The 13321-nt window shown below is 45.8% G+C and overlaps 3 pseudogenes; all 3 read left to right on the top strand.

The window, feature by feature from the left end:
- The first annotated feature begins 342 nt into the window (after positions 1–342).
- Positions 343–2487, top strand: LOC119365754 (annotated as a pseudogene).
- Positions 2488–9149: 6662 nt separating this feature from the next.
- LOC119361216 lies at positions 9150–10210 on the top strand (annotated as a pseudogene).
- Positions 10211–11411: 1201 nt separating this feature from the next.
- On the top strand, positions 11412–12897 carry LOC119361215 (annotated as a pseudogene).
- The last annotated feature ends 424 nt before the right edge of the window (positions 12898–13321 follow it).

Below are 13321 nucleotides of genomic sequence, written 5' to 3'. Positions count from 1 at the left end.
GTGCCTGCCCTCGTGGGCTTCCACCACCCTCTTAGGCTTCGTTTCCACTGAAGCCCACTGAAAAACTGGGCCACGTAACGAGTGCAGCTAACTCTCGATGGGCCACTCACTGGGCTCGGTACACATACGGAGAGGGCCTGGCGGGCCCGGCGCTGGAGCGGACGTGGGGGCTGCCCATTGGGCGGCACCGGATGACGATGCTCTGCTCTGCTCCCCCGGCGGACTCGTCCCGTCCACCGACCGTCTTCCCCGAGCAAAGCTGCCAACGCCACCTGCCCACATCATGGTGGGGAAAAGGAAATCCACCGCGAACCGAACCCCAACAAAACGTCCCCGTCCGTCGACAACGCGGAGAACCCGACGCCGACGCCGACGCCGACGCCGACACCGGGAGCCATGGCCCTCCTGCCGCTTCTGGGCTCCACCTCCTTCCCGTTCGCGGCCTCGCGCCCTGCCCGCCCCTCCAGGTACTACCGCCGGCCACCAGTAGCAGCAGCGCGAGCTCCTTCCTTGGGTTAGTTGCTTCGCTTCAAGCGTTGGATGGATGGATCCGCCGCGGCTAGATCAGGGCGGGTTGCGGTCGCTGCAATGTGTCCTGGTTTTTGGATTTTGGATTGGTGTTGCTGCATTCTGTAGTCTGTACATGGTAGTACTACGAATTTCACATTCAGCAAATGATACGTACATAGAAAAGTCTTAATAGGCATCGGATTGGTCGCGGATTTCGGTTCCTAACAACTTGTATGCTTCCCCTCCAATGCTTCTTCTTGGCAGGAGAAAATGTGGACCTGCGACGCGCATGAATTTCAGATGCTCTGCGGAAGAGAGAGGGCCAGTGAGGAACAGTGGGATATCCAAGCATGTCCTCTCGTGCCTTGCTGCATCTCTCCTCTTCATCTCTCCACCTAGTCAGGTACCTGCGTATACTAAATTGTCATCAGATCCAGTTAAGCCAATTCAGAAAGACAACTCAGAGAGCAAACCTGCTTTGCCATTGCCAAACTGCCCATTTTAGCAACAAAGCTGCTATTCATATACAGAAAAAAAGAAACAGAGACAGTAAGGTTACCTTACCAGTTCAGACCTGAGGCATGGTATCGATGCGCTCTTCTTGTTGACCAGGCTGTTCCTGCAGACACCTTTGCCCGGCCCAGCTTGTGCCAGGTTGCGGTGGTGGCCACCACCGACAAAGGCGCCGTCCCTCTCAAATTCGACGCCCCTTCCGATGATGGGATGATGATGATGACCAAGGGCATGACCGCCAAGAACTTCGATCCGTTCGCTACTCCGGTAGGTGGTTCGAGGTCGCATCGCTCAAACGCGGGTTCGCTGGTCAGGGACAAGAAGACTGCCATTGTACTCAGGTACTGCAATGACAGCACCCTCATACACTGAATAATCTGATTTTTCTTTCTCTGGTTTAGGAAGACAGAATAGTTGTATTGTGTCTGAAAAAAAAAATTGGCATCTCGGAATTTAACTGAATTATTGTTAGCAAGCTGTTTGCATCATATGATCGGAAAGCTGCTGGTGCTGCAGGGAGTGTATACATTTGATGAGAAGGCGGGCGCAATCAAGGTGGAGACATTCTGTGTCCATGGTTCACCTGACGGTTACATCATCGGTATCCGTGGGAAGGTGCAATGCCTGTCTCAAGAGGACATGGCTAGCGCCGAGACTGATCTCGAGAGGGAGGAGATGATCAGCAGCAAGTGCTTTCTGCGATTCCCGACACTCCCGTTCATACCCAAGCTACCATATGATGTCCTAGCAACTGACTATGACAATTACGCCGTCGTGTCTGGAGCAAAGGACACCAGCTTTATTCAGGTGGGGAACTGAATTTCTTGGTACTACAAACTACTCATGTCTAACCTTCTCGGGAATATATTGCCATCTTAATGTAGATTCTAGAGTATACTTTGTGTTGTTGAAGTCATCTAACTATCTGATGCACTCGTGATCTGAAAATAATCTTTGTGTGGCACTGAACCAGATATACTCAAGAACGCCAAACCCGGGACCGGAGTTCATCGAGAAGTACAAGTCGTACGCCGCTGGCTTCGGCTACGACCCGAGCAAGATCAAGGACACGCCGCAGGACTGCGAGGTGTCCTCGGACCAGCTTGCGGAGATGATGTCCATGCCCGGCATGGACCAGGCCCTGACGAACCAGTTCCCGGACCTGAAGCTCAAGTCGTCGGTCGCGTTCGACCTGTTCACGAGCGTGACCCAGACCCTCAAGAAGCTCGCCGAAGTGTATTTCAAGTAAACACAAACCCATCCGCTGTTCCACTGATCGGTGTTTGCTTCTCCACGCGGAAGCTGCACTTTTGATGACAAATCTAAGTAGATCCCTTCAGTGGCTTCATCTAATTGCCCAAAAATCTATTGGAGGACCTAGTGCACATGATACATTCTCAAAACATCTCTCCTCTCTATCCATCCCAAAGAAACGCACGAATTTTATTTTTGTTTACAAATTAAGATGTTCAGTATCTCTCACACTAAAATTTTGTTGTTGAAATTATTTGTATATTCAAATTCCTTGTCACATGACCTTTAGAACAAGATCAATCTTTAATATATTTCAATTAGTTTAAAAATAACATGTTTCATATATTGCAAAAAATAGCATGTTTCACATATTTCAAAAAATGACCAGTCTTGGGATACATTTCAAACACGTTTAAATTTGATAGATTTAGTCATTTATTTCACTCAACCTTTTCAGTATGTGAAACTTCTTATTTGTCAAGCTGGGTACTTTAGTTTGTGAATCTGATATTTATGAAATATAACTGAAAATGAAATATGATATCTATGAACCTCCTTATTTCAATATTTTTGTGTTGTTGCTTATTTCATTCATTTCAATTTCACCTATATTTCACATATACCAGTGTGCTTAAACAAAATAAATTAATATTTTTAAATAAGTGAAGTTAGCATTTGAAAAAAACTGAAACATTTCGTTCAATTGAAATGAGTGAAATTAGTTTTTTAAAGGATTGAAATCAGGATTTTATGATGAATGAAATCCTTTCATAAATGAATAATTAAATTTTCTAATTGCATTTTTTAAATGATTGAAATCTATTTTTGAAATGAGTGAGTTTTTGAAATCTATGAAATATGTTTGTATAAATTGAGTGGAATCAAAAAAGTTTATTGAGTGAATATTTTTTGAATTAAGCCATATTTTTTGAGACGGTTATAGAATGAGTGAATTCAACATTTCTTAAGAGAGAAATGAATTTTCAAAATGAGTGAAAAATGTTTTTCCAGATGTGTGATTTTTTTTAAAATGAGTGAAATCAGTGTTATAGCAATTGGTGAAATATACATTTTGATATGATGGAAATCAATTTTTTTAAATGAGTAAAATAAGTTTTCTTTAAATTGAGACAATATTTTTGAAATGAGTGAAATCTCTTTTTTGAAGTGAGTGAACCTTTTTTTTAAGAGAGTGATATCTATTTTCGAATGAGTGAAATTAGTTTATGAAGTGAGTGAATTTTTTCATAAAATGAGAGAAATTGGGTTTTCAAAATGAGCGGAACATTTTTAGATGATTGCAATTACTTCCTCCGTCAGGAACTACTTGTCGTTCAAAATGGACGTATTAGCACTGAAATACATCTAGATACATCCATTTCAGTGACAACTAATTCCGGATGGAGGTAGTATTACATTTGAAATAAATAATTTCACAAATATCATATATTTCAAATGAGTGTCTTTTTTGTGAAATATAATTTTAAAATGGGTGAAATTAGTTTTTGAAATAAGTGAAATCTATTTTTGTAAAATAAGTGAAGTGTGCAGTTTGGATTGAGTAAAATATTCATAAAACTAGATAACTCCTCCCGCGTTGCTATGGACTTATTTAGCAATGAACTTATAAAAAATAAATTTAGAATGTATGAGAATAGTACAACACTACCAAGAGGTAAATGCAGGGTGGTTGCATGTTGTATTGTCTTGTGACATTCAAGTTCAATTACTTGTTGTTGAAAAATAAAAATAAAAGATTTAATGATGCGGATGCCTTTCATGTTGTTTGACGATGTGTAGGGCATGCATGCAGTAGAAAGTAGAAAGTCAAATGGTTACATGGGCACTTGATGATGTGGAGGGTGTGCATGTGGTGGAAACTGATTGATTGCATGCGCTTGATGATATGAATGACTGGCATGTGCATATAAATGGGAGGTGGCATGTGTGAGACATATCTGATGAGGTGGATAGGTTGCATGTTAAGATAAATAAGGTAGTAGGGATGAACTCCTTAGGTATATATAGGATGAGTGAAATCTTATTTATTAAATGAGTGACATATATTTTTGAAATGAGTGAAATATTTTCTATGGAATGAGTGAAATCTGCATTTCAAAATCACCGAAATAATTTTTAATGAGTTAATTTGTTTTTTGAAATGTGTGAAATCTACTTTTGAATTGAGTGAAATTTGATGAATTTAAAATGAGTGAAATCTGAATAAAGTGAAATAATTAGTGAGTGTAAGTTTTCTGAAGTGAGTGAAATTGCTTTTTTGAAAGAGGATTTTTTTTGAACTATGAAAATTGACTTTTTTTTAAATGAGTGAAATGATTCTAATCGTATTTTCTATTAAACAAGTGAGATTGTGTTTCGGAAATGAGTGGACCATGTTTTTTAAACATGTGAAATCATCCTTTTTCAATATTTATTTTTCATAAATATCCTATTTTTAGATGAGTGTAATGTTTTTAAATGAGTGAAATCTGTTTGTGAATAGAGTGAAATTTGTTCACTGAAATGAGTGAAATCGATCTTTTAAGTTAGTAAAATCTATTTTTTCAAACGAGTGAAGTCAATTTTTTCTAATGAGTAAAAACCATTTATTTTATATGAGTCTTTGGAGTGAAATAAGTTTTTAAATTGAGTGAAATTTGTTTTAATAAAATGAGTGAAGTCCGTAATTTGAATAATCAAAATTTCGCACTACAAACCATTCTTGTCTAACCATCTCACGAATATATTGCCATCTTAATGTAGATTCTAGATAGTGTATACTTTTTTTTTGCGAGCGTAAAAGGATTTTATTCCAGAGCAATAGGGATACAATCAAGTGGCACAAGTTCCTCCACACAAGGTGGACTCCTACCTAGCCATATAGCAGTAGTACTCTCCGTACAACTATAGAACGCCAGCCGATTGATCTGCTACCCTATTTTGATCACGTTTAACCTTCGAAGGAATAAACTCCCTTTCACCCATAAGACGATGGATCTCAGCAACTAAATGTCCATAAGCGAAGCGGGAGAGACTGTCTCCTTCCAACGCCCACAAAGCTTCCGAGGAGTCAGACTGAACAATAACCGGCCGCTCTGAGTGTTGAATAGCCAAGGCCATGCCTTGCATTAAGGCATGTATCTCGGCCTCCAGAGCGTCATTGCAATTGAAGATGCATCTGTAAGCTGCAAAAATAACACTCCCATCAGACTGCCGTAGAATCATACCCGCGGCCGCCGACCCGTCTGAGCTATCAAAAGCTCCATCTACTGATAAGTCCACTCGCCCCACTGGTGGCTTCGGCCAGGGTTGAGGTATATAGCTTCAGGTTGCTGTTTCACCGGGGCTTCCTCCCTCATTGGCATCTTTCCTTTCTTGATCTCCTCGGTGGTGAATTTCCTAGCCTAGTGCAGAGAGGACATGTAGCTCTGTAAGTACTCCGTTGTCACCTCCACAGATGACACTGCTTTACCATGAGTCAAATCCGACCGCAAGGACCATATCCTCAAAATTAACATGATGATACAATCTCGCATGTGATCATGACAATGCAACAGAAGATTTAGCAGCCATTCATTGCCAGAATCCTGTAGTAACACTGGGTCAGGGAGCTCCCAAACTTGGCGCATCGCCATCCACACCTGACGAGCATGCATGCAAGTCACCAACGCGTGGAAGATCGACTCTTTCTCCGTTCCACAGAGAGGACATGTATCGCGCGTCGCAATATGCCGATATTTCTTGCATCCGTTTGTTGCTAGTGCTCCGGTCACAACTTTCCAAGCAAGGATACGCATCTTAAGGGGAACCTTGGCCTCCCAGACCCTTCGCCAGATCGGACGCTGGCCATCCGGCGAGGCACTTGACGCGCCCAACCCCGTGTGCATATGAGAAGTCGCTAGCCGGTACGCACTCTTCACAGTAAACCTTCCACTCTTCTCCGGGAACCATGCGAGAAAGTCTTGTCCCCTTCTAGGAGATGTACGTATCATCAAAATTTCTCGGACATCCATATCCCAAAAGTATCGCCGGATACGTTGTACATTCCAGGCGCCAGACTCCTCGAGAAAATCTGACACCCAGTTATACCTGCAAGTACCCTTCGGGATGATAGGTTTAAAGTCATAACCCCTCAGAATCCATGCATCTCTCCAAGTTTTAATCAAAGACCCGTCACCTACTCTCCATATCAGCCCCTTCTTGAGCAGCTCCAAGCCATGTGTGATGCCTCTCCACACTGCTGACGATGATGTAGGGAACACTGTGTCCAACAAGTTCCCGTCAGGATAATACTTTGCCCGAAGCAAGCGGGCACATAGGCTATCGGGGCTGTCCAATAATCTCCACGCTTGTTTAGCAAGCAATGCTTGGTTAAAAGCTCTCATATCTCGGAACCCCATACCCCCACTATCCTTGGGTAGCACCATTTTTTCCCAACTGAGCCATGCCATCTTCCTTTTGCCATTCTCCACATCCCACCAATATTGTCTCATCATCCGTGTGAGATCATCACAAACCGAAGCAGGAAGACGGAAAACACTCATGACATAGGTTGGTATTGCTTGCGCAACTGCCTTTAATAAGATCTCCTTGTTGCCCGATGATACATACTGCTCGCTCCAATCAACAAGTCTCTTCCGTAATCTCTCTTGGATAGTCTCAAACTGTCCTTTATGCATTCTTCCTTCCGGGACCGGTAAGCCCAAGTATTTAGGCTCAAAAACCAGCTGAGTAATATCCAGGATATGTTTCACTTCGTCCGCCACCGACTGCATGCAGTTATCTGAGAACAGGATGGAACACTTCCCTGGGTTAATAAGTTGACCCGTCGCTGAGGTATATGTGTTCAACAAACCTTTGACAACGCTTGCTTGCTGGGTTGACGCTTCAAAGAGTAACATGGTATCATATCCGCAAACTGAGAAATCACCGGTGCACCCTGGCAGATTGATACCCCTCTCAACTCCCCATTGTTAACTGAATTTGTGAGAAGAGAGGATAGAGCATCAACAACAAATAGGAACAAGAAGGGGGACAGTGGATCACCTTGCCTCAAACCCCTAGATGGGGTAAATGACTCTAGTATCCTCCCGTTGAACTTCACCGAATATTTCACCGATGTAACACACGCCATAATCCAAGCGATCCACTCCAAAGAAAAGCCCCATTTAATCAGTGCTTGCTCCAAAAAATCGCAATATACATGATCATAAGCCTTTGAGAGATCCAGTTTGTAAGCACACGCCGCCGGTCTGGTGTGCTTCAGCGACTGTATATGATGTATGCACTCAAAGGCAATGATAGAATTACCAGAAATCAAACGTCCTGGAATAAAGGCACTCTGATTTTCAGAAATCAAATCTCCAAGTTTAGGCCGAAGTCGGTTGACGAGACATTTCGAAACAATTTTGTATAACACATTACATAAGCTAATCGGTCTAAATTCCTTGAGCTCCTTTGGGTGTGGAACTTTCGGAATAAGAACGATAGCTGTATCATTTACCCTGTCCGGCATTATTCCTGACTTAAAGAAGTCCAAAACTGCAGCCACAATCTCTGTCTTCAACACCGCCCAGTTTCTCTGGTAAAACCTAGCTGGCAGCCCATTAGTACCTGGCGCCTTGATAGGGCCAATTTGAAAGAGTGCGGTAGAAATCTCCTCTTCTGAAAAGGGAGCACAAAGTGCATCGATCATTGCTTGGGTGACTTTAGGTACAATACCCCCCTAACACCACCTCCGGCGAAAGCGTCGGATCTTTGGAATATACCTCCTTGAAATATGAGGTCGCCATACGTTCCATATCAGACGGGATGGTACACCACGAGCCATTCTCTCGGCGGAGGCGCTGAATAAAGTTTCGACGTGCGCGCCAAACTGCTCGCCGATGAAGATATGCCGTGTTCCTCTCCCCCTCCTTTAGCCACGTAATCCTCGACCTCTGGAGCCACAACATTTCCTCTCTGTATAGTAATTCATCCAAGGCATTCATCTGCTGCCGAATCAATGCCCTATCCGCATCCCGAAGCTGGAGGTCCGCAAGTTCTCCTCGAAGTTTCTCAATCTCCGAAGAAACATGCCCAAAGTTTTGCTTGCTCCAGGATCGCAGCTCAGTCATCATTTCTTTGAGGGCGTCCCGCACGGCCCCCAAATTCGCAGCTGGCTTACTCCTTCTCCATCTGCTCTCAATCACTGTCGGTAGCGCAGGAGCCCGCTCCCACATGATCTCATACCGCGGCGACACCTAGCTAGTGTATACTTTGTGTTGTTGAAGTCACCTAACTATCTGATGCACTCTTGTTCTCAAAATAATCTTTGCCTGGCACTGAATCAGATATACTCGAGAACACCAAATCCCGGACCGGAGTTCATCGAGAAGTACAAAGTCATATGCCGCCGGCTTCGGCTACGACCCGAGCAAGATCAAGGACACGCCGCAGGACCAGCTTGCGCAGATGATGTCCATGCCCGGGATGGACGAGGCCCTGACGAAGCAGTTCCCGGACCTGAAGCTCAAGTCGTCGGTCGGGTTCGACCCGTTCACGAGCGTCACCCAGACCCTGAAGACGCGCCGAAGTGTATTTCAAGTAAACACAAACCCATCCGCTGTTCCACCGGTCAGTGTTTGCTTCTCCACGCGGAAGCTGCAGTTTTAACAAGTCAAGAAACATGGAAGCAATCGTACAAAAGTAAAACTCCGGGGAGGTGCCAAGTCCAGCACCCGTACGGCGCACCACACCTAGAATCATACGAGAACTGCCGATGATATATAGTACATACATCAGAAAAGGAATACCCGTGCGTGCTGGAGGGGAGATCGTCGATCGATATTGGCCGGGAACACGTATAGCCGCCGCGCGCGTTCTCGTCCGCCATGGCTCACAACGCGGCCGCCGCAGTTGATCACGGCGAAGGCATCCGGACGTCGTCGAGGTGCGTCGTGGATGGCGCGACACACGATTTCGTGGTGATCAACTACCCGCTGCTCGATGGCATGTGCATCCGAAACCGCGTAACCTCCAGCGCGTTCAGGGTCGGCGGCTACGATTGGAGCATCATGTTCTACCCGGACGGAGCGGAAGTAGCCGGCTACGCGTCAGTCTACTTGTGTTGTCTCAGCCAGGCCAAGGACGGGGTGGGGACAAGCTTCACCTTAACCATGCTGGACGATCAAGGCAACGTACATGCAACCAGGCAGATACCTGGATTCATCTTCGGTGAGAAGGAAACCTGGGGCTTTTCCGACTTTGTCGAGAAATCGAAGCTGAGATCGTCATGTATCCTAACGATAAGGTGTGTGCTCGCTGTGGTCAAAGAACCACCCTCGGAGTGCAAGAGCAATCTTATCGTGGACCCTCCGCCGGAGCTGCCCGGCCGCCTCCATCGCGCCCTCAAGAACGGGACAGGCACCGACATCAGGGTCCTCGTGGGGGGCAGGGAGTTCAGAGCGCACAAGTTCATGCTGGCCGCTCAGTCGCCAGTCTTCGAAGCTCAGCTCTTTGGCCCGATGGCGCAGAAGGACGTGCGGCGGATCATAGTTGTCGACATGGAGCCGGCCATCTTCGAGATGCTTCTTCACTACGTCTACACGGATTCACTGCCGCCGTGTGGCAAAGACAAGACAATTACGATACAGCCAGGATGCAGCATTTGCTAGTCGCCGCGGACCGGTATGGGCTGGAGAGGTTGAAGGTGATGTGCGAAAAGAGGTTGTGGGAAAATATCAACGCGAGCACAGTCATGAGCACATTGGCACTAGCAACTCACCACTACTGTGACCAGCTCAAGGAAGCATGCTTAAAGTTTATGTCATCGTCGCGGGAAGTCATGGATGCAGTCGTGGTGACCGACAGGTTCCAACACCTCATGGCAAGTTGCCCCATGCTAGATTTGCAGAAGAACACCGGGGAAGAAGTAACCATCCAGAGGAAGTAATCCAAGCAAGAAGTGGAGAAGAGACTTTAAAATTTCTTATATATAAATCCCGTATTGTTTGAGGTTGGTAGAGTACTAAACTTTTCCTTTAAAGTTAACATATTTAAATTTCCGCACTAGTCTAGTTGTTAAAATATATACTCTTAGCCTGAACTAGCATAGTAGCAAGCAAAAATGTACTTGCAACATCATATAATAGTTCCCATGACAAAGTATAATGATTTGAAATACCAATATAATGATGTAATGCATTCGGAATCCATAAAGTTGGACGGTGAGATCGTTTTGGTCCATCTCGTGTGGTGGTTACATTTTAGTCCGTTAACTTGAAAACTAGATGACCCGGCCGTTACGTACGCTCATGAGGCAAATACAAAATGGAGCCAAGAAGTGAAGAGAGAGACATTAGATTGTAATTAATACATTGTTTGGCATGGTAATGGACTCAGCTGAATCCCTGGGTAGTGGTCTTTAATACCGACCTTTTGTGTCAACCAAATAAGGCCTCCCGTCGAGATGTACAGTCGAATCGGGCAATGCCCCCATTTGTCCGTTTGCACAACCAAGCCCCCTATTTGCAAGCTATCATTTCTAGGTAATTCCATGGAACTTAGATAAGATATTAGAACTCCATGAAACATACATAAAAACAAGCTACATTTGAAGGAAAACTAACGTACCCCTACTCGTTGTAGTCGGTGATGTTGATGATCTCCTTGCCAGAAACACCGGCCTCGTGGTCATTGGCAACATGGAGACTCTCAAGGGTGTCTCCTCCTCCTCGTCATCGTCCATGAAAAGCCGCTTCGCTTGATGTTGCGGAGGTAGATAACACATGATTTTCCACAACCACCAGCTCGGACTCGAGCAACTCAAGAATGGCCTACTTCTCAACCATGAGGTCGAGATTGTCGACTAGCTCTCCGAATGAGGCAACGCCCTTATGCTCACTGCGGATCTGCACTTCCGCCGCGAGGTGGTCCACCCTTGTGGCTTGGGTTAGGTGGAATTACTTGTCTGCCTCTTCCATGCCAAACCCGCCGATGAGGAATCCAACGATATGGTCAAACCCATGGGAGCCGTGTCTTTATCCTCTCCTCCTCCCTGAGGTTGGATCTGAAGAGGTCTAAGGTAGACCAATCGTAATGCGGTCAGCGCGTCGTGCCTCGGCGATGTGCATCTCGGGCACGAGCTCCACCCGATGCTCCAGCGTAAGCACTTTGTGACATGTTATCACTTTGTGACATGGTCGGCTCCGGTTGAGTGGTGGGGTTTGGAGTGCCGGAGAAATCCTTGCCGGTTCGTCCACCTCCGATGCGGTGACACCGGCGGGTGCCACTATTCCTTCTTGGAGGGTGTCGGTGGTAGCCATCCCCCACTTCCCTGCGCGTACTAGGAAAACCCTAGGACTCGTCCGGGCAGCAGCGTCGTCGGTGTCGCATCCCTTCTTGGAGGTGCTGCTTAGTGCGCGGTTGATCGGAGCTTTGGACTGTGGTGGTTTGTTTCCGGAGGACGTAGCGGTGGCGGGCCTTCCGTGCTTTGAGCTGCCGCTGTTGGCATTTGTTTCTTCTTCTTCTTTTTTAGACTTGATGTGCTGCTCGCCCAGCAATACGATGTGTACAATGTTGATTACTTTGGAATATAAAGCGAGGAAACCCTTTTTTAAAAAGTTGCCAAGTCGGAATGGAACAGCAAGGCGTACGGAATGAGGCAATTGGAGAAGTTTACGGGCTTACGGCACACCACACCTAGAATCATACCAGAACCGCGATGATATATAATACTCCCTCCGTTCGAGACAGCTTGTCACTCAAATGGCTGTATCTAGCACTAACTTGGTGCTAGATACATCTATTTGAAGGACAAACTTTTTCGGACGGAGGGAGCACTATATATCAAGGCAACGTACAAGCAACCCACCAGGTACCGGAATTCATCTTTTCTACAGGGAAAGAAAATGATAGCCTGGGATTTCCCGAATTTGTGGAGAAATCGAAGCTGAAATCGTCATCTCGCCTCCTAACGCTAAGGTGGGTTCTCGCCGTGATCAAGAACCATCAGCGGAGTGCAAGAGAAGCCTGATCGTGGACCCTCCGCCGGAGCTGCCCGGCCGCCTCCACCGCACCCTCAAGAAGGGGAGAGGCACCGACATCACGTTCCTCGTGGGCGGCAGGGAGTTCAGCGCGCACAGGTTCATGCTTGCCGCACAGTCGCCCGTCTTCGAAGCACTCTTTGGCCCCATGATGGATAAGGACACACGGTGCGTAGAGATTGCCGACATGGAGCCAGCCATCTTCGAGATGCTTCTGCACTACGTCTACACGGATTCACTGCCGCCGTGTGGTGAAGGCAATTACGATGCAGCCACGATGCAGCATTTGCTAGTCGGTGCGGTCCGGTACGGGCTGGACAGGTTGAAGGTGATGTGCGAAAAGAGGTTGTGCAGAAACATCGACGCGAGCATAGTCACGAGTACATTGGCACTAGCAACTCACCACAGCTCTGACCAGCTCAAGGATGCATGCCTAGAGTTTATATCGTCGTCGCGGGAAGTCATGGATGCAGTCGTGGTAACCGACGGGTTCCAACACCTCATGGCAAATTGCCCCATGCTAGATTTGCCGAAGAGCACCGGGGGAAAAGTAACCATCGAGAGAAGTAATCCGGGCAAGAGGAGGAGATTTTAATAAAATTTCTTATATGTAAATCGCATATTATTTGATATTGGTATAGTACATTGACGAATGTGGGATAGTGGAGCATTGCGGGATTTTTTATTACTGGATGGAAAGAATTCTAAAGAGCTAGGGGACGAATCCGACGATTTTTTTCGCGCGATAAATCGTTTTTCTTGCAAAATGCTGATTTCTGGCAGAAATTCCTTCACAAAATTTTCTTGCAAAATTTTCTAGTATGAACACTCAAGTAAATTGTAAAAAACCACCACAATTGAGGACCCTAATTCAGAAAACCGCCACCATTCTTCTTTTTTTTTTTTACAAAAAAACACCAACATTGTGGTGACAGTTTTCAAAAAGCGATGATAGCTGGATTAGAGTCGTTTAACTGAAAACCTGACACCTGGGGTCCACTGTCATGCGTCCCACGGCC

Source organism: Triticum dicoccoides, chromosome 2B (genome assembly GCF_002162155.2).
Source record: "Triticum dicoccoides isolate Atlit2015 ecotype Zavitan chromosome 2B, WEW_v2.0, whole genome shotgun sequence".
NCBI classification, from domain to species: domain Eukaryota; kingdom Viridiplantae; phylum Streptophyta; class Magnoliopsida; order Poales; family Poaceae; genus Triticum; species Triticum dicoccoides.
This window is presented reverse-complemented; position numbering and strand designations above follow the sequence as displayed.